This window comes from Ursus americanus, chromosome 32 (assembly GCF_024610735.1).
Source record: "Ursus americanus isolate L20-20 chromosome 32, mUrsAme1.1.p, whole genome shotgun sequence".
NCBI classification, from domain to species: domain Eukaryota; kingdom Metazoa; phylum Chordata; class Mammalia; order Carnivora; family Ursidae; genus Ursus; species Ursus americanus.
Window position 1 is genome coordinate 15432785 of NC_142158.1, and position 21819 is coordinate 15454603.

Here is a 21819-nt window from a genome sequence, read left to right on the forward strand (position 1 = left end):
TGGAAACTGGCCTCCAGAATTAAGCTGCTTGATCTAGAAATAAGAAAACTGCTTTTAGCAAGTTTGGTTTGGGGTTTTGCTACAGGAAACTTTTGTGCTTAGACAGCAGTACTGTTGGGGTAGGAATCAGAGGAGAGGGGACCGTGGTTAAAGTCTGACCAAATCCTAGATGGCACCCTCTTTTTACCCTATTCACAGTAGATGGTTAAGAAATGTTTGCTGCTGGTAAGACAACAAAAGACCCATCAGTTTTGGTGAGGAAACTTAGAGGAACATTGTGTGTCAACCATACTTCAATTTAAAAAAATTTCCAAATCTAAAAAAAAAAAGAAAAGAAAACCCATCATGTAGATTTAAATCATTTCAAACAATTAATGAAACGAGGTGCAGAAATGAGGTGCTTTGTTTCATATGTGATAATTAAATGTTATAATCAAAGATTCATAATGTCAATTACATGAAGAGCTTTCACTAAAGAATCTTTTGTTGCTGTTAAAAAAGGAGCTTAGAAGTATACAAAAATTTTATATATAAATATAGATAATCTCCATTGATAATTACATATGATCTAATTATATATGTATAATATGTACATATATGTGTGTATAACCCTAAAGAATATAAATATAACCCTAAGAAGCAATATTTAACATTAATAAGGGAATTGATAATAATAATAATTAACAATTAATAAGGGAAGCTATACATTTGGAGGAGGGAGAAAGCACCAGGGCCTGGAACATTCAAGAGAAGATGTCAAGAAAGAAAGAGTATGTGAGCTAAGTCCGGTACATGGGTAGAAAGGAGAAATTAGTCTAGGCAATGGCGAAGGCACAGATATTCGAGGAATAGTTGGGAGATTGTAAAAGAGGAAAAATGAAGTCTTAATGCATGGTGTTATGCTAGCAGTCTTCCATTTCATCTCTCGCCCTGTTTTGTGAGTTCTACCTCTCACTTCTCTTCTGCATGTCTTAAGTCCTACGGTAGCAGCCCTGGGTCCAGCTGCTAGCAACCAGAGCCACAATGAATGCTTTGACCTCCATATTCTAGGAGCTTCTCTTCTTACTTTTTCCAGATCCCACAATTTATTCTTCAAATTATGATATTGAACAACCCCAGTCTTTCATTTTAGTTTCTTTTTCTTGCTTGTTTTTCTCACTGGAGGGAGAGAGATTGCGTAGGTGTCAAAATCTGGCACTGGGTTGACTCTCGTTATCCAGGAAATACACACCTACACACTTGGATATGTCATAAACCACCAAGTCAAAGGTGAATCTCTTATTAAATGGCAATACATCAGGAACTGAATGTGAAAGGAACAGACCTTTATTGACTATTCACCAGATGTAAATTCTATGCAAAGCTTTATAGAGGACAGAAATGACTAAGAAGTTTACAAAAGCTTCATTTATTGGACAAGACAGATGGGTAACAACTAACTATGCTACTGCTGAAAAAAACCATTGAGTCAAGACTTTTTGTTTCATCATACTCTATGATGATATGGCAATCTCCATTGATAGTGCATTTTTTTAACTTAAAATTTTTTTCTTATGAAATTTCTCTCATGGGATCTAACTACTGAGGCAAAATTCAAAGGATTCTGTTAGCTCTGTCCAATTTCCAAATCCTTCTTTTTTTTTTTTTTTTTTTTGACTAAATGATCCCTCTCAATTGAAGGACTCCTTCTCAATGCAGAGACTTCTCTGGTTCAGCTGAATTATCTTGTGCCACAGTTGTCTACATGGCATTCACAGCCAGCTGTGGGGTAGTCATCCCACTGACAGAACCAAAGACACAAACCTGGTAAAAGATGAAGTAGAGGGAATTCTGTCATGTAAAGTCGTGATTAATGGGTTAGCACTGGGAGGGGACACACAGGAGAAATTTCTTTGTCAGAGGTTGTGTAAGCCTAAAAATGATTTACAATTGGATGACTTCAATTATCATGTGAAAATTCACCATCTAGATCTCATAAAGGAACGTTCTTAGAGTGTTATGGATACATATCCCGAAAAAAAAAAATGAGGGACATCAACAAAGCATGCCTAATTGAGTAGGAGGGAAAGAATGTGGTAAGTCAAACTATGCTCATTTGGGACATTAAAGTACTAGACTCTAGGAGTATGTTTAGCCAAGGAAGATTCTGCATCATAGCGTGATTTTGTATGTAGCTTGACAAAGTTGTGTCTTCAAAACAGTCAGCTACATTTCAAGGCTCCCACTTCTGTGAGCCTGAGAGGGGAGGAACCCACCACTTCCATTCTTAGCTGGGGTTTGAAGGATACTATTTTGCTTATGCTAGAATGAAGTGAATAAATGCATGGATGTTTTTTAGTCAGGTAGATGTGAATTCAGATTCCAGGTGGGACAATCTTGGGTTTGTAGTCATTGTAAACCTTAGCAATTTTCCCCATTTAATAGTGACAGCTAAACAAAATTTTTGCTGCTTCTCAAGTATAAGACACTGTTGTAAGCAATAGATATATATTACTTCATCTAAATTCACAATAATCCAATGAGTTGATGTGCAGAAACGAGTTAATACAGCAGGGCCGAGGCCTTAGAAAGCTCTGCTTGCAAGATTGGCCCTTGGCTGGCATCGGGAACTGGGATTTCAGGAGGGTTTCCACCATTCCCTGTTAAGAGTTACCCACTGTATCTAACTGTTTGTATAAACAGTGTGGGTTATGCTAATACCCGCTCCCCTTCTAGGAGTTTGAAATTTTGGTATGTGGCAGACAGAGGGTGCCTAAGTGACCAGCCCTCAATCAAAACCCTAGCCCTGAGTTTCTGATGAGCTCCTCTGGTAGACACCACTTCACACCTGTCATAACTCGTTGTAGGAATTAAGCATACCCTGTGTGACTCCACTGGGAGAAGATTCTTGGTAGCTTGTGTCTGGTTTCCTCTGGACTTTGCCCCATGTGCTTTTCCCTTTGCTGATTTCAATCTGATTCCATTGGGCATAATAGATCACAGTTGTGGGTATGACTATATGCTGAGTCCTCTGAGTTCCCCTGGTGAGTCATCAAACTGGGAGTGGGCTTGGGGGCCCATGGCACAGATGTGTGGCATTATTATCATCTCAGTTTTAAAGGTGAGGAAGTGTCTTCATGGAGAGGTTACTCCATGAGAGGTAACTATCTTAAGGTCACACAGCAGGTGCGCAGCACCACTAAGACTTGAACCCAGGTAGGCTAGAACCCTGTGCAGGCTTTAAACTTATAATACCCCCTTCTTTGTGTGATCGTGAGGCAAAGGAGGTGTGTTTGCTCAGAATATACTAAGTGCTCAGTGAAACTCTAATTGTATTGTTATGCACCAGTCTTCTGTCCCTTCCACCTGCTAACCAGGATATCTACCATACATTTTCTATAGGCCAATGATAGGTAAGTAGAATGTCTCCAAGAAGGTGAAACATGCATAAGGAGAGAAATGGAGGGAAATGGTATGCAGCTCAATGACTTTTTTTTTTTTTTAACAATAATATCTATCACAAGACCTTTCTTTTAGCCAAATGGAGTTTCTACGATTCTTCTCTTTCCTTGCCTCTTCTGTCTCCTTGGGCCCAGCTTAGAGGGACTGGACACTGTGGTGATGGTGATAAAATCAGCAGAGCTGGCTGGGTGTTTAGGAGAACTGAGGCAGAAATAGAAGAGGAGCCTGGCAGTTTTGGTTGAGCCCCTTTCATTATGGTAACCCTATTTTCTACCACCCGTCTCCCAGATGGGAACACATTGTCTTGCAACAGAATACGTTTTTTTGTTTGTTTGTTTTTGTAGAACCATCTTTTTAAAAAATTCAATTTAGTTAACGTACAGTGTATTATTAGTTTCAGAGATAGAATTTAGTTATTCCTCAGTTGCATGTAATACCCAGTGCTCTTTCCATCAAGTGCCCTCCTTAATGTCCATCACCCAGTTACCCCATCCCCTCCAGCAGCCCGCCATTTGTTTCCTATAGTTAAGAGTCTCTAATGGTTTGTCTCCCTCTCTGATTTCATGCTATTATATTTTTCCTTCCTTTCTTCTATGTTCATCTGTTTTCTTACATTCCACGTATGAATGAAATCATCTGATATTTGTCTTTCTCTGACTGACTTATTTCGCTTAGCATAATACCCTTTAGTTCCATCCAAGTCATTAAAAATGGCAAAATTTCAATCTTTTTGATGGATGAGTAATATTCCATTATATATACCATATTTTCTTTATCCATTCATCTGTTGACGGACATCTGGGCTCTTTCCATAGTTTGGCTATTGTGGACATTGCTGCTATGAACATTGGGGTGCAGGTGCCCTTTCAAACCACTATTTGTATCCTTCGGATAAATACCTTGTAGTGCAATTGCTGGGTCATAGGATGGCTCTATTTTTAACTTTTTGAGGAACTTCCATACTGTTTTCCAGAGTAGTTGCACCAGTTTTACAACAGAATACTTCATATCCTACTTGCTAAAATTATTTCTCAATCACCCTCACCCCTTTCCTACCTTTCAAGCCTTCCAATTAATGTAGAGACATCCAGTTTCCTTCCACTGAGGAAACTAAATGACCCTAGCATCTCACAGACTTATTCTCACACTGCTTTCAAGAAAAACAGCCCTTCCTGCCAAATGCCCGTTTGTTATATGTCAGAGCAAATGTATCACAAGTTGCTGTGTTGCCTTAATTAGTGGAACACGATGTCCTACTTAGAGCTGAGTTGGCGAAAGCACAGTATCTCCACATGGCACAATCTGGACGGTAAAGGAAGATGTCCTTGATATAAAACCTCATCTCGCCATCTGCCCCCCAAAGTGCATTTTACTAGAGAGACAAACTTATTTCATAGTAAGAAATAGGACTTAAAATGTAAATGGCAGATGAATAGTGGCTTAGCGATGCCGAAATCTGAATCAATGAGACCAAATCCTTCCTTACGAGCACATTTTGATGAAGTCGAATTGGAAGGAGTCCACGGATATCAGATAGTTGGAAAGAGGACTTGTCAGAACGAGTGCCAAAAGAAAGAAATGAGACTTAAGAAGAGAAGCTGAAGGGTCACTTCACCTGTATTGTAGATTTTCTCATGGGAAATCTTGGCCTTCAGTGGGCAGCATGATAAAAGCAATGTACGAGAGGTAGAGATTAAAACAAAAGCCTCCGATCTTGCGATAGAACCCATTTTTATCTAAGAAAAATCAACGTCCTTACACCAAAGGTGTGTGCACTGTCAGGGTCCATTGGGAGTTGCCTGGTCATAACTCCTTTAAGTCAATGACTCGGATTCGGTCCTAGCTGGGTCTTTTGCTCAGTTGCCCAATTTTACATAAGTAACCTCATCTATTCTACCTTGATCTCCTCAGTTTCGTTATCTGTAGAGTGGGGGATATAATAATGCTCCCAGGACCCTGTGGGTACTGGATAAGATGATGTGGGTCAACGTGCTGACTGAATTGTAAGTCAGTACCTAAATGTGAGCTGTGAATATTTTGTTCCAAGAATGTTAGCTATCACCACGATTGAAGAAAAAAAATCAAATGTAAAATAAAAACCTAGTTTTCACTGTATTGACCATTCAGAAGGGAGGGTTACCTCAAGAGGAGAACCTTATAAAGCTAAATTGCAAATGGAACAAGCATTGCAATAAATTCACTTCTATGACCAGTCGAAATATTAACTTCCCTATTGCAACAGCTGAATCCTTCCTCTTGAGTTGGTCTGGAAAATGGTCTAAAAAGGTGATGGGCATCAATTAAGACTTAGGTCAGAGTCTCTGAAGTAGCCAGTGATTTAGTTTCTGGGATTAAGGAAAACAAAAATCTTACCAATGGCTGGATAAAAATAACATTCCTTTCTATTGTGATCATCCGACATCAAGGAAATGTTTGAAATTTAGGCAGCATAGTATGCTGTGCCTGCTACAGTTATTATATGGTGGAACTTCTGGAAAACACAGCAGCACAAATGTGTTTTATCAATCTTTGCTGTTGGTAAGAATCGTGGAGAAAGCAAATTTGAGTCACTTCCCAATGCATTCACTCTAAAATGGATCATTATTCTAAGGGACTCGTCATGCCTGTTAGATTCAAATTCATCTGCTTGGAGTCCCCCACCCCCACCCCGCCCCCGCTCTGCTCCCCATCATTCAAACGCTCTGTGCTTTCTTCACAAATGCTGCACACAGACTGTCATTAGGTTCAGAGTAAGCTGCAATTAGCAAGTCTGTCAGCTTCTCTTACAAGGAACTTATTTTTCAGTGGAAATTTTTGTAATGGTTCCTGTCTGATGTTTAACTCTTCCCTGGAGACCAAACTCCCCAGCTCAATTCTTGGCAACGTGATTGGAAGAGTGAATGATACCCCTTTGGACCAATTAATTACTGTGATTTCTTAAATTTAGCTACTAGCTGTTTTGGCACCTTCCACACAGCACCCCTTGCAAATAAATCCTACAGAGCTCTGAAATGTCTGGCCTCCCTGTCTGAACCCTCAGAGATTTGCAAGACTGGGTCTTGGTTGTCACAAGGCCTCTTCAGTGTGGTCAGGGGTAGTAAGCAAAAGCCTCAGTGTTTCAGGGACTCACTTGCATTTCATTTACTGGGTGGGGGTGATAAGGTGTTTGCCAATGTCGCCCAGCTCATTGACCAACAGGCTGCATAGAACTTATAGCGTATCTCCTGGAAGCTGCTTCTCCCCTCCCCTCTGGGTCCAAGGGGCCCCTCGCAAGTTGAGGAGGAGAGCTAGGGTTGGAGTATAACTAGGAATTCAAACAGAGGGAGAAAGGTTTTAAACTTAAAAGGCAAAACAATGAAGATTTCTTTAACTTACAGATAAAATACACATAATTTAATTTATCAACGATATGTATTCCTGTGATTCCTCATAAGCACAGAAAATTGAGTTGTCTATGTCTCTCAAGAGGTCATTTTTTTTTTCTATTTGTTCGAGTCACACCGAGGTAACTACTGTAACACACGACTACAAATCAACATACAATGAAAGAAATCATCGCAATAGTTTAGTGACTTTTCTGGCAGGGCGCTGTTGATGCTCGTTTCCCTTGTTGCCCAGCACACGGCAGGGACTCCATAAACACTTGTTGACTGGTGAGTGATAGGTGTGTTGGTCTACATGACGACAAAGGATTTCTCCTTCTATTTCATCTTCATACTTATACCTATGAGCTCACGTTTATCACCGAGGTAATGAAATATCATTTTGACCTTCTTTACAGAGGCTGAGATGAATTTAATTGGATTATTTCATTCATCCTCGAAGGCTTTGGGTTTTGTTTTTTCATGCTCTTCTCTTCGTGAATTCTTTTCTTGTCAAACCCTGTTCATTCTTGAGGCCCCTTCTCTTTTAAAAAATCTTCTTCTCTGTCCTCCTCTTCTTCCTCATGGCTTGTATGTACTGAGCTTTTAATGTGTCACATACGACTCTAAGTGTTTTGCATATATTAATTCATAGAACAGTCAGAACCATGTACTGAGTCATAAAGGCCACTGAGTGAGGTATGACTGCTCTTAGCTCCCTTCTGTAGAAGAGAAAACCGAGGAACAGAAAGAGTGGTAACCGGCTCAAGACCACACAGCAGGAAGTGGGTAGCGGTGGACTCAGACCCAGCCTATTGGCTCCATAGTTGCCCTCCTAAATATTCCCTGGTTATCCATCCGTCTTGGATCTGCCCATTTCCTGAACTCTGGTCATTCCTTTTGCTTTTTATTTTTATTTTTTTTACAAGGAGATAGATACTAATCATCATTTTATTAAAAATGGGCTTAATGCTCTATCTTCAAAGGGATAAAGAAAGGGGGGTAATCAGAAGGGGGAATGAAACATGAGAGACTATGGACTATGAGAAACAAACTGAGGGCCTCAGGGGAAGGGGGGTGGGGAATGGGACAGACTGGTGATGGGTAGTAAGGAGGGCACGTATTGCATGGTGCACTGGGTGTTATACACAACTAATGAATCATCGAGCCTTACATCGGAAACCGGGGATGTACTGTATGGTGACTAACATAATATAATAAAAAATCATTAAAAAAAATGTTCTATCTTCTATTGTATTGGCTGCTTTGGATTTAGTTCACATTTTTTTTTTATATCTTTGTGTAAAGAGCACCTTTATTCTTTTTTAACAGTAGCATGGTATTCCGGAGTGTGGATTCCCAAATTATAAAAACGATCCTTCTGATGGACATTCGGACTGTATTCACATTTTCAATAACCTGCACAACTGCATTTCAAATCACTGCAGAAGAAAGAAACACATGCTAGGTTGAAGTCAAATAAAGAGTGTGGGGTCAGGTAGCTCTTCTCTGCTATTAAGAAATAAATTATTCAGCAGAGAGAAAATACGACATGGACCAGACCAATATTGCTGCTGGGGGGCATTAACTCCTCTACTTACAAACTCTTTTCTCTGTGCAACACTTTGTTTAACTGCGAAATTGACACATTTTGCCGCTCAACCTTCCCTGCAGGAACCCGGGAGGGTTAACAGCAGGCCTGCTTAGGGTAAGGTATTATCGTGAAAGCATTCCTGACTTTTCCTGTGGCTGAAGCAAGCAGCCGGCCACATTTTCTCCAAAAAATGCTCAGGCCAAAAATATTCTTTGCTCGGCTATATTGACTTGAACTCTGTTTTTCAATCAGGCTGTTATTCGAATACTGGAGCAGATCCAAATTTGCTTTCCTTAGGAGAAGTCCGTAAGTGGTAAGTGGGTGTTTGAGGCGGGGATGTGGCTATTTTATATAACGTCATATAACATGGGAAGGGAGGCAGCGTGATGAGGTGACCCATGACCTGAGAGCTGAGGGAGGGAAGGAGCCTCGCAGGTAAGTCTTGGAAGGTCCTTCCAGCACACAAGTCATGAGTCGGGCTCACGCTTGGCCCTTTAGCAGAGCCTCAAGGAGGCCATTTAGTGGCTTTGCAAATGTGATTTTTGTTTTGCAAACGTACATTTTCTCCTCAACTCACATGTAAGCTTCTTGAGAGTGGGGGCCCATGGTGGTGATGCTTTCTTTAGTAAACTTCCGCTCTCTGAAGTACACCAATCTGTAGTATGTATCCTTGTGCTCTTTCCAGCCCTTACCGGGAGCTTTGATTGAATTATTACCCCTAGCTTGTGACACTTGAATATCCTAGGAAAATACTAATGTTCTCTCAGAGAGTAAGTTATGCACGTGATCCTTAAATTCCAGGGCCACATATCACACTTAGCAAGCTGGCACGGATAACCTCATCATTTAAAAAAAGAAAAATGGATTCTCAGTTCTAAACAGTATGAACTAAAGCCTTTATCTCTAATGCCTGCCCTTGCGTCAAATAAGACACCAAAACCACAATGAAAACAGTGGCCAATGAAGTAAATAACGTAAAGCAACCAAAGAAACAAACACCATCAAACAGCCCTGTCTTTCCGAATCACTACTTCTCAAATCAGAACACCCTGATTTTCTCAACATTTGCTGCAACATGGACGGGACTGGAGGAGATAATGCTAAGCGAAATAAGTCAAGCAGAGAAAGACAATTATCATATGGTTTCACTCATTTATGGAACATAAGTAGGAAGATCGGTAGGAGAAGAAAGGGAAGAAGAAAGGGGGGGTAATCAGAAGGGGGAATGAACCATGAGAGACTATGGACTCTGAGAAACAAACTGAGGGCTTCAGAGGGGAGGGGGTGGGGGAATGGGACAGACTGGTGATGGGTAGTAAGGAGGGCACATATTGCATGGTGCACTGGGTGTTATACGCAAGAAAGGAATCATCGAACTTTACATCAAAAACTAGGGATGTACTGTATGCTGACTAACATAATATAATAAAAAATTTTTATAAAAAATTTTTAAAAAAGAACACCCTGATGAAGTGGTTCTTTTATCCATCTTGCCATTAAATAAAGAAATTATGAAAAAATCAAATTACTATGCACAATGTACTTCGGCCATTTTATTTTAAATCCAACGGTTTGCAATTTGTCAATCCTTACTGTCATTTATAACTGAATTAGATGTGCCTTTGAAAGCTGTGTAATGGATAACGTGTTGGGTATAATTGCCGAAATGTGTTTCAGGTCATTGTATAATTTACATCTGAGGTCTCTTGTCAACCATAAAGTCCACGAAGACACAACCTCATTATATCCCAATACCATATTATCAAGGAAAATTAAAAGGAAAATTTGATTGACTTGCGTTGTATTTGCAGCGTTTCTTAAGGACATAAAACCGACAAGTGTCTTTAATTACTTGGACATCTCTTACATTTGAATTCCTTAGAGATGGGGATGTTGTCTACTCAGCCTCACTGTTGAATCCTCAACACCTAGCACAGTGCCAGCCCATAGGGGTCCCCTAACAAATGTTGAGTAAATAACTAACTTATTTTCTGAAATGAGATATGGTACCTATGACAGTTAATTTTATGTGTCAGCTTGGCTTGACCAAGAGATCCAGATATTTGACCAAACATGATTTTAGACGTTGCTGTGAAGTTGTTTGTTAGGTAAGATTAGCATTCAAATCAGTTGACTCTGAGTAAAACAGATAACCCTCTATAATGTGGGTGAGCCTCGTCTAATCAGTTGAAAGTCTTGAGAGAAAAAGACCCATCTTCCCTGAGCGAGAATTCTGCCAACAGACCGACTTTGCCCTCAGCTGCAACAGCAGCGCTTCCCCAGGTCTCCAGCCTGCCAGCCTGCTCTGCAGATTTTGAACTTGCCAGCTTCCATAAATGCATAAGCCAATTTCTTAAACTAAATCTCTCTGTATACAAACATATATACTCACATGCTGTTGGTTCTGTTTCTCTAAAGAACCCTGACTAGTTCAGTCTGCCTTAGTCATTAATTCTCTCAGGGAATCAATCATTATATGTTATTTACTGAGAATCGTTCTCACCCACCAAGACCCCACAGCCACCAAAGCCAGACCAGTGACACAACCCCGGAGGGCTTTGACCTCAACTTTTCCACTCTGGTGGAGGGCCAGAGAGCATTACCTCCTCAACGTTTCATTTCTCTTGTGATGCGAGGCACCTGCGCATCTTCCCTCTAGAGAAACAGGTGCCGTGAGAACATTGCACTTGCTCGGGCCGGGCTGTGATGGTGTGGTAGGAGGTACCAACTTACTACTGTGATTTTAGGGGAAAATACTTCCCATGGTGATGCGGAGCCATTAATAGTATCACTTCCTCTAAATATTTCCACTCTCTATGAGTGAAGATGTGGGTGGGGAATTTCCGTCATGGAAACTGGCCAAAAGGTTACAAAAGGTTCACGGACACTATACCATTTGATGACTGTGTGGTCGCTAACTGGTCCCATATACCCGAAGGGAAAGACGATTCTAAAAATACAGCAGTGGGAAGCCTCTAGGGAAGCGTGGTTTGAGATTTGGTTCTCTTCGGGATCTAGCAAAGTGATTAGCAGTCACAGAGCCTGTTTGCTGCCCTGGGGGAGGATGCATTTGTAGAGTGAGTATTCAAATAGAGCCTTCCACCAAGGGTTTCTGCGGTCGGAGAAGCGGGTATGGAGAAGGAAAGCCTTCCTTATTGTGCCCGCTTCTCGTGTGGGAGTAGCTTTTATCTCTGAGAGTCATTTTTTTCTCTTTCTTCCCTCCACTTAAGGCCCTTTTTCCTCCTGACTCTCAGTTCTCTACTTGGTTTAGCTCTTATCTCCAGCTAAAAACCTGTTCCTAACATGCGGCAAAACTTCACACCGCTGCTGGTACTATTTTGTGCACGAGAGAGGAGGAATTTGGGGAGCATTGTGCCTTCCTGAAATTATACTCTGACCCTCCGTCTTTGGCAATTACCTAGCGCTGTCAATGGATAGAAATGATAGATGGTCATGTTTACACAAAAGTAGGCTGTAAAGTCATCAAAATAACTCATCAACGCCTATTTGCATCGACATGGATAACCGTCAGAGACAATGTTGAGCCGAAGAGCCAGTCATGGAAGACTACGTATGATATGATTATATTTGTTTCAAGTTCCCAAACCTGCACAGATAAACTGCATATGCAGTACACATTAATCACATATAAATTATTTTTTATAGAAATACATTTATGCATAAATTGCACATACACATATGATATATGGATACCTACAGACATATGAGGCCGATCTAAAAAGAAAAGCAAGGGAATGTGATTAACTCAAAATTGAAGACAGCAGTTCCCTTTGTGGGGGGCGTGGGTAGAAACGGGTACAATTGGTAAGGGGCATGAATCAGGCTTCAAGGATCGGTAAGGTGAGCGGTAGGTCAGCATGCATTTGTTTTATTTCTATTATTATTTAGAACGTATGTCTACATCATATGTACTTCTTTGTGGTAGGAAATGTCTCGCAATATTTTAAAATTTTTCTAAAGTGAAATTTACCTGGGTTATTAATCCTCATCTTCCTTGGGAAAGGAAGGGAGGGGCTCAGGGAATAACAGTTGCTTATAAAAACGAAAGAGAAAGTTCATTGAGTTATAGACCTCCATTAACCAATGCTTCCAATCTGAAGCGAATGTGAACGTGAATGCACTGACACCCCACTTTGCCGTTGGTGAGTGACTTCTGAACCCCCGGGATGCTTTCTCAGGGCAGAACCACCATGTATGTAATGGAGCCTTGCGATGTGTCGGTTTCATGTTGTCTACCATCCCCGCCTGGATACTTGGGAGCCATTGTGGGCACACTGATGGTTATTTGAATGATCAAAAAAGCCTGCAGCAGGGGGCGCCTGGGTGGCTCAGTTGGGTAAGCAACTGACTCTTCATTTCTGTTCAGGTCTTGATCTCAGGGTCTTGAGATCAAGCAAGCCCCGCCCGATGGGCTCTGTGCTGGGTGTGGAGCCTACTTAAGATTCTCTCTCTCCCCTTCCCTCTGACCCCACTCTTCCACTTGCACCTGTGCCCTCTCTCTCTCCCTAAAAAAAAAAAAAGTCTGCAGCAAAAGGTGGTGTGGTCACCCCTGCCTAGGACATCCCCGTCGTTCCTGGCCCTGCAGCCCTCACGGGACAGGTGCTGCGTGGAATGAGACACAGCTGTAACTTTGAGGTCCTGCTCTAGAGAGACTCCATCAGCCTCCTCTCAAAGTCCCACCTTCCAGTGTCCGCATATCGGGTGGGCTGCCAGTACAATTAGTAACACGATTTTTTCTTTAAATCGACTCACTGTTTTTTTTAACTTAAAGATGTTTATAGTGAAAGAAAATTTATACCACTCCTACAGATAAATAACCAGTGCCATTAAAGTTAATAAAAGGTAATCATGAAAAATAGATGTGGGAAAACAAAACCATCCTGTTAAATTTTGGCCTGAGAGCATTGCCTGCCAATGGCTCATAGCCTAAAGCCCACTTTCTTTTTTTAAAAATGATACATGGCCCCAGTGGTTAGAGAATATTAAGATCAGGCCAGAATCAGAGGCTCAAAGGAGTGAAAATGGAAACTTTTCTATGACAAACTCTAGTGTCTCAGCGTGGTTTTAGGCCATATCTCTATATTGTGTACCATGTAAAATTGTCATATGGTGCCTCACCGTTTGGAAGTTTTGATCAAACGAGTTGCAAGGAGACAGATAAGCAGAAGGCAAATGGAGGGGGCTTGGAGTAAGATGGGGTATGGTTTTGCAGAGGACATGTTAAGTCTAAAGGCACTCTTCCTGGGGCACCTGACTGGCTCAGTTAGTGGAACATGCGACTTTTGATCTCAGGGTTGTAAGTTCGAGTCCCACATTGGACGTAGAGATACTTAAAACAAAAGCTTAAGAAAAAATAAATAGAAGAGCTCTCCCTGTGGTGGTAACTGGGTCCTCTCTCTAAGCGGGATCTCAAAAGGGATGAGGAGGACCCTGAATGGTTATGAGACATATCAAAATGCAGATGTGTAAGATTAGAGAGGGAACAGAGGATGACATGACCCGAGTGTCCACAGCGCTGTGTAGCAGATTGTCTCAGCTTCCATTTCACCAGAAGCAGACCCTGACTCAGAGTCAAATGCATGTAGTTTAACAAATGATCCCAGGACACCTTGGTGGGGAGCAGGGCATGGGGGAGGGGTAGTGAGAAGGGAAGGGCACAGGAAAGGCACGTTATCATGCCAACTACCACTGTGGGCAACTGAGTTTGAGCTCATGTGGAAATTTTGGGGCAAAGGTAAAAAAGACTTGTCTTATTCCACTCAGGCCTGGGCGAGCTGGGATATTTATGGCCCATTGGAGAGTTAGTTTCTGGGCATTTTCATTTACCTTTTAGCAATTACAGTGGCCCTACATGGCTTAGAGAAAGCTCTCAGGTCATGAGATAAAAATTCAGGCTGTTAGAAGTTAGTCTAGTCCTGGCAAACCACAGGAGACTCTTAGTTCTAGGGAACAAACTGAGGGTTGCTGGAGGGGAGGTGGGCGGGGGGATGGGGTAATGGGTGACGGGCATTAAAGAGGGCACTTGATGGAACGACCAATGGGTGTTTTATGCAACTGAGGAATCTCTAAAATTTACCTCCGAAACTAATACTACACTCTATATTAACTAAATTGAATTTAAATAAAGAATTAAAAAAAGAGTTGGGAGGGAAATAAAGGGTTGTCCCCAAGAGGTGAGCAGCTTGTAAGAAAGATGAATTAAAGGAGTAATCAGCCTCTTATCTCCAAAAAAAAAAAAAAAAAAGTTAATCCATTCCTGATGAGGCCGGAGGGATGTAGGTAGGAAACTGACTGCTTTTACGACACCCTCCCTCTGCTAGAAACTTAAAAAAACCCTGTCCTGTTAAATCTTTACCAGAGCATTCCAAGAGGGTGAGTTCCCCCCATTTACATGCAGAGAAAGAGGCACTGGGAGCTGCTTCATTTGCCCGAAGTCACACACAGCCTGTGTTCTATACCCGCAGTGACATCTTCCTGCTCTTATCAAGGTGAAATTCACATAACATCGGTTAGACATTTGAAAGAGGACAGTTCGGCAACATTCAATATATTCACAGTACTGTGCAGTCACCACCTCTACCTAGATCCAAAACATTTTTGTACCCCAAAAGGCAATCTCAGATGCATTAAGCCCTTGCTCCTCATTTTCCCCTCCCCCAGCCCCCAGGAGCCACCAACGTGCATTCTGTCTCTACGGATTCACCCATTCTGGATATTCCATACACATGGAATCGTGTACTTTTTGTACCTGGCTTCTTTCACTTTAGCACGGTGTTTTTGAGACTTATCCATGCTGTAGCAGGTATCAGTACTTCATTCTTTTTTTTTTTTTTTTTTTTTTTTTTGGTGGCTGAATCCTATTCCATGATACGGATATACCACAATTTGCCTCCCCGCTCATTTGCTGAGGGACATGAAGCTATTTCCCCTCTTAGGCTATTGTGAAGAGTGCTGCTGTGAAAGTGTGTGTACATGTATTTATTTGAGTCCCTGTTTTCAGTTCCTTTGGGTGTGTAACTAGGAATGGAAGCGTTGGGTAATTTTGCATTTAACTTTTCAAGGAGCCATCCTCGTCTTGGAGGGACCCTTCTCCTCTACCTCTATTTAAATGTTAGAATGCCTTGAGATTCAATTTTTTTTTTAAGATTGTACTTATTTATTTGAGAGAGAGAGAGAGCCAAACAGTGGGAGAGGAGAGAGAGAATCTTGGGTAGACTCCATGCTGAGCGAGGGCCCTACAGAGGGCTCCATCCCATGACCCCGGGATCGTGACCTGAGCCAAAATCAAGAGCCAGATGCTCAACAGAAGGAGCCACCCAGGCACTTCTTCCTCAAAGCCACCCTCCTGCTTTCTCCTTCAATACTTCCCCTCAGGTGTATATCACCCGTACCCATGGGGCAATTACTGACTCTATGCCAAGGATCCCCAGACCTCTTCTTGGAGCTCTAGATATTGGTCAGTGTTGACTGCCCGGCTGCCATCTGCCTTTGAATCCATTCTAGAACCGAAGTAACCCCGGGCCTGGTCCCCACCAGTTTCACCAGTCTCTGTGATCTACAAGCAGCATCAACATCCACTTGGGTGTGCAAACCAGGGAACTGGGGCTCATCTTTGACAGACTCCCTCCCCCGCTTTCCTTTTCTGTCCACCACCAAGTGCTGTCGATCTTCCTTTCTAGATGACTTTTAAATCTGTGTAATCCTCTCTTCGCGGCCACCACTCTTGGCTGTCCTCACACAGATATGCTTGCTTGGCTGACTTCCTCCACCTTCTCCCTTGGTCTCCCTGCCTGTAGGTGTGGCCCCCTCCCATCCATTCTCCACACCTATCGAAAGGGATTTCTAAGAAGTGCAAATGGGACCACAGCACCTCTATTTCTGCACGGCTTTTAGAATCAGCAGCATCTTTTATACTGAACCTTTGGGCTCCTTTTGAGCCACTCCCCACTTCCCTCCTGTTGCACTGGCCTTGATTTTGCCAGATAATTCTGTGGTCTCCTACCTCAGGAAATGGTCTCCGCTGTTCCCTCTGCCTGGAGCATAGCCTTGTGAACTCCTACGCCGTTTTCAGTTCTAGTCTCACCTTCCTTCTAGAAACCTCCCTGCCTCCCAGATGAGATCAGCTTCCCCCACAATATGTTCCGATCCTTATCACATTTGTGTAATTAGTAATTAATGTCTGCTTCTCCCCCGGACTGTAAGCTTTTTGGAAGCAGGACAACATCAATTTTGTTTCATCTTATGTAAGTTTTGACTTAAACGTAGCTACCACACAGTGAATACTCATTAGATAGGTGTTAAATACGTGAATTAACTGATTAATGAGAAATGGAACGCCCCCTCAAAACTGATTTCACATCCTTCCCTCTCCACTGCTCCCCGTTGCCCCATTCTTAAAACTGGAATGTCCTTGAAAATGGGGAGGAATTTCCTCCCAAACTTGGAAGAAAACCGAAACAAGGAGGAAAACTGCTTGGCTGGTTCCCAGAGTTCTGTCATGGGGAACTGCTCTTCACGCCCACTTCTGGGTGGGAACCAGCTTTTGAGGGCAGAGGGGGGCTCCTCAAGCAGGGTTTAAGAGGACTAGAGTACCCACTTTCAGCTCTCATCACTGTCACAGGGGGGAAAAATGCTCACCAATGTCCACATAGCTTCGAACAACATACAACCCTTTCAGAATGGCCTCCCCCTTTCAAATTGTATATGTTCTTCATTTTGAAATAATTTAAGCAAGATAAAAATCCTTCGTGGAAGGGAGGCAACCCAATGAATGGAAGAGTTTTGTGACTTAGTAAATATTGAGAAAAGGAAGGATGAAGCTGTTGGGGTGGCCCAGTGTGACCAAGTAGAACCCAGTGCAATTTGTTCCCAGCCCCCTAGAGATGACGCTAAGGACAAGGTCTCTGCAGAGCTGGACACAGTGAGTCCCATTCTCAGTCATGGTTTTTTGCCCCTCAGGGGCCATTCCCAGAGGACCTGAAAATGACATTATAAATGACTCAACTCCACCATCAAGTGTAAGTGATAGTCCATATTTAGGAAGCATTGAAATCATTTAGGAAAAGCCAAAGCACAAGGTTATCACAGGTATGCTCTCCGAGGAGGGCAGCAAGAGGGGAGGAGCCATCCGGCTTCTATACCAGGAAGCACCTACCCAAGATGATTCAAACACTAGAATCACATAGCTTTTAGGTTGCATGAAAGCCAGTGCCTGCAGGTCAACTTGAAAGAAACCCGGAGTCACTCTTTCCTCCTTTGGGGCATGTTGAGTCCCTCTCGGCTCCAGTGAAGGGGTTTCAACAGTAGGGAACACTAACAGATGTCTGACACCAACTCAGGAAGTCAGAGTCTGAGTGAGTCTCCCCGCCCCCTCAGGCCACAGCGAGTGTCTGGGAACTCACCCAGGGCAGGACCACCGTTGCTGGTTCATCAGGTCTCCCCCGGTGTTCTTGCCTCCTCTCTGACCAGGCAGGTGGGAAGTGGCAGTTCAGTCCTGCCTCATGATTATGCTTCTCTCTTGCTGCAGCCACCAGACTTGCTTCTAAAGGCAGCTGCAGGCATTTCCCTACTGGGCAACCACACACGTAGAATGTGAGTGGCGTCTGTACGTGTGTTTTTCCTTCCGGTTGCTGTAAGTGATGTTGTCTCGGTTCATTTCCTCTCTGTGCCACATTTTTTTTTCTCTGATACACGGGGGGCAATTTGTAGTTTAGGGACAGGTGGGAAATCTAGCTTTACTCTGGACTGCTTGCTATTTTGAGAAAGAGAGGTGATCTTTAAATTATTATCATGATAAAATGTAGGGGAGTGGCATAAGTTCCTTTCTAGGCTGCATGGAGGCAAACGTTAGACTATTGCAAGGCCAGCCAAATTAGGATTTTGTGGTTTTATGGCCTTAAAATATTCTAAAGATTTCCACTATAAATTGACGAGAAACATCTTTTCATTTAACCAGTATTTATTGAGTCTGTGCACTGCGAGAGGCACCCTGCTAGGTATTGGGTACCCAAATGGAGAATTCCTATCTCCAGTGTGGTATAGAAGCAGAGACTGAGCATGTGGACGGGAATTTGGAAGTTACTTAGTCCCAAATCCTTTGTCTTCTTCTTCTTTTCTTTTTAAAGATTTTATTTATTTATATGACAGAGAGAGAGACAGCCAGCAAGAGAGGGAACACAAGCAGGAGGAGCGGGAGAGGAAGAAGCAGGCTCCCAGTGGAGGAGCCCGATGTGGGGCTCGATCCCAGGACTCTGGGATCACACCCTGAGCCGAAAGCAGACGCTTAACGACCGAGCCACCCAGGCGCCCCTCAAATCCTTTGTCTTCTCACTGTGCTTTTGAGTAGCAGCCAAGTGGTATGGTCTGAGGCTAACCACCTGGTGGTTGCCCTTTAAATGCTTTTGATCTTTCTGTGACTCAGCTTCCTCATCTGTAAAATGGGAGTAGTCATGGGATTGTTGCGGGAATTAAATGAGTTGTATGTAAAGCACACTCAAGGGGTTGCTGCCACAAATATATGAGTGTTTGCTATTATCATTAGTGGCAAATTTGATTAGTATGAGTTCAGTCCTTTGTTTTCTGTCTTCTCTTTTTACTTCTTGTCCCTTACTGGTGCCTAGAAATGACTGGGGGACAGAGAGGGTGGAGGAGAGAAGGAGATGGTTTGAAGAATTGATACTCCCCAGTGATCAGGTGGCGTGGGGTGGTCTTGCTCTTGCTTGCTCTATCAGTAAGACAAGGAAAGCACTGTCCTTGGCCCTCCCTTCATCCTTGTCCTCTGTTCATGCTGTATACTGCATTCTTGTGACTTCTATTTTGTTGTTGTTTTGTTTTGCTTGAATTTCCTGTAATACTTCTCTGAAATTCAGATCCATGTCATCTATTTTTAAATGTCGAGCTGGTCCGAATCCTACTAAGGAAATACTTGGCCCATAAGCAGATGCCACATTTACACAAAGAAACAAACACTCAGCTCAATGGCTTGTGCAATTAGGACATATGAATAAATCAATAACCAGAACAACTATGGCAATCTTCATACATGTATTACATCCATAGGTATAATTAGCAATATTCATGGTAAAAATATCATCTATTTTCTCTTTCTCTTTTCCTTAAAAAAATACTCTCGTGTACACGCTATATATGAGAAACTATTCCAGATTAGAGGTAGAATTATCCTATTCCCAAGTTTTACTTTATAGTCTAGCCTATCCATAATAAATCAAATGCAGCAGAAGCCTAAACAGTACATATCTTTTCAAAATGTCCCTTCATGCATTTCCCATGATCCCATATCGTGTGTTATTTTCTCCATTAGATATTTAAGCAGTCCAAATTTAAATATGTCAGTTTCAGAAAAAATAACTTTGAGTGGTACGTAACTCCCCGAAGGGTAATGCTATTGAGTTGTCTCCCTAAGCCAGTGACACCCTGGAGATACACAAGAAGCCTAAGCTTGGCCTTCATATGCAGAAGGCTCTCGGGTTTGTCAACCTGATTATCCTTAACTCTGTTCTTTTGGCTACATCCTCATGGCTTCCTTTCCCACTTGGAGCTGCGTGCATGTCCCAAGCCTGAGGGCTTCAGAATGGAGAGAGAGAGCGTGTCTGTCAAGGCCAATTGAGGAGCTCAGACTTTGCCCAAACACAGATGACACTTGTTCTAGAAAAACAAGTGAAATGTTTTTTTCCCACTTGGAAAGACGAAGGTTTTCTATGTCTGTTTTCCTACTTAGGTTTTCTTTTCCTTCTTCTATTTTTGGTTTGTTTTCTTCTTTTTTTGATTAGTGGCAGGTTATGCCACATGTCAGGATTTTGACAAAGCCCAGACAGTTCTGACAACAAACAAACAACTAATTTCTAATCACTCTATCCAATGAAGACCATGTTTACATTTTCATATTTATTTAAACAATCTTCTTGACTGCTTTAACTAGCTTCTTCACGCCGGCTCAGTTAGCACCATGGAATGCTTTCTAACTACCTGTTAAGCAGTAGCCAAAACCCAGGCAACTGTTTTGAATTTGTCATGGGTGTTTGGTCCAAGGAGCAACTGTTATATGGAGTGGAGTCTAAAGGGCAGGGGAGGCAGAAGTGAGGAGCATTTGAGAAGATAAAAAGTTAAAAAAACATCTATGGCCAAGTTTGTGTGTGTGTGTGTGTGTGTGTGTGTGTGTGTGTGTGTGTGTGTGTATTTATGATTCCATTTGTGTGACTCATTTCCCTCCATGACCAAATACAGTATTAGCCATAGGGAATCCGCTGCCCACTGAGGAATTTAAATGAATATGCCCGAGAGTTGGTTTGGCAAATTTTAAGAGCGAACTTGTCTGGTATTAGAATGTGTGCCTCATCCCTTCTTGGGAATGGGAGTCAGTCCTGCGGTTTTCATTTTTAGATGAAGAAATCGGAGCCCAGAAAGATCCAGTTCATTTGTCCACTGAGTAGCTGTTGCATACCTGCAAACTTCCAGGAGCTTTCCCAGGCGTGTTCGGTATGTTAGTCCCCAGGACACAGGGCCTGCCTTCCAGATACTCTGGTGACGCAACTATTCCCATGAATCGGCTCCCTCGGATATTAAAAGCATTTATTGAGCAAGTGCTGTGATAAATAAAAAATGAAGGAGAATGAGCTCCTCCCCCCAGGGAGACTATAGGCGAGGAGGTGCGGCAAAGTGAACCCTAACCACCTGCCTCTTCTGCTCTCTTTCCACTTACAACCCTCTTTTTCTCTCATTACAGGACAGCTCTGTCTTCCCCGTCATCTGTTCTCCCAGTTCAGCAGCCAAGTTCCCAGTCCCCAGTCCCAGAACCTCATGATCCGCTCCTTCGGCAGCGCGCTCGTGTTGATTTCCTTGTTCTTCTTCTGGGTGTCCGTGCAACCACAGCTATGAGTGGCAGCTCAGTCTACTTTCCTGCTCCAGAGCTTCCCAGCCTCGCTGGGGGAAGTTAAGGAAGGCCGATTGGTGTCCTTGCAAATTCTCCCCCATCTGAGGCCCTTCTGCTGCTCAGGAATCTTCTTGTGCATCTTGCGTGGACTATCTGTCGAGTGTTCCTTCCATTCTTTTCCCCGCCCCCCAGGAGCTCTGCACCCAGGCCTCACCCGGCACCACGTGGACGGTAAGTGCTGATGTGAGCTCTTCCAGTGACCGGTGGTCTCTGCAGACTTGGCTCTGCCATCCTCCTGTTCCTCATTCTCTGCACATTCTCCAAGCCTTTGAATTAGAGCTACTAGCATTGCCACTTGACTAATAATAAGAGTCATAACTACCATTTTTGATGTTTGTTATTAGGAGGTAAACGGCATTTGCAAAGATGAAACCATCCTTCTAGTTCACAGAACAGCTGTTTGAAGAAATGTGGGCACCTCAAAGGGCAAAGGAAGAAAGATTAGATTATTC

General features: G+C 42.7%; 1 protein-coding gene across 2 annotated transcripts in view; it reads right to left on the reverse strand.

Moving 5' to 3' along the window:
• NEDD9 (neural precursor cell expressed, developmentally down-regulated 9) overlaps positions 1–18004 on the reverse strand; it is a 182160-nt gene extending 164156 nt beyond the window's left edge. The window contains exon 1 of one of the 2 annotated variants that reach the window (XM_045811680.2): positions 17820–18004. The gene's annotated coding sequence lies outside the window, so the exon portion shown is untranslated. Of the gene's footprint in view, positions 1–16420; positions 16669–17819 lie in introns of those variants that run through there. The other variant, XM_087857985.1, reaches the window with a different exon arrangement.
• Between the last annotated feature and the right edge of the window lie 3815 nt (positions 18005–21819).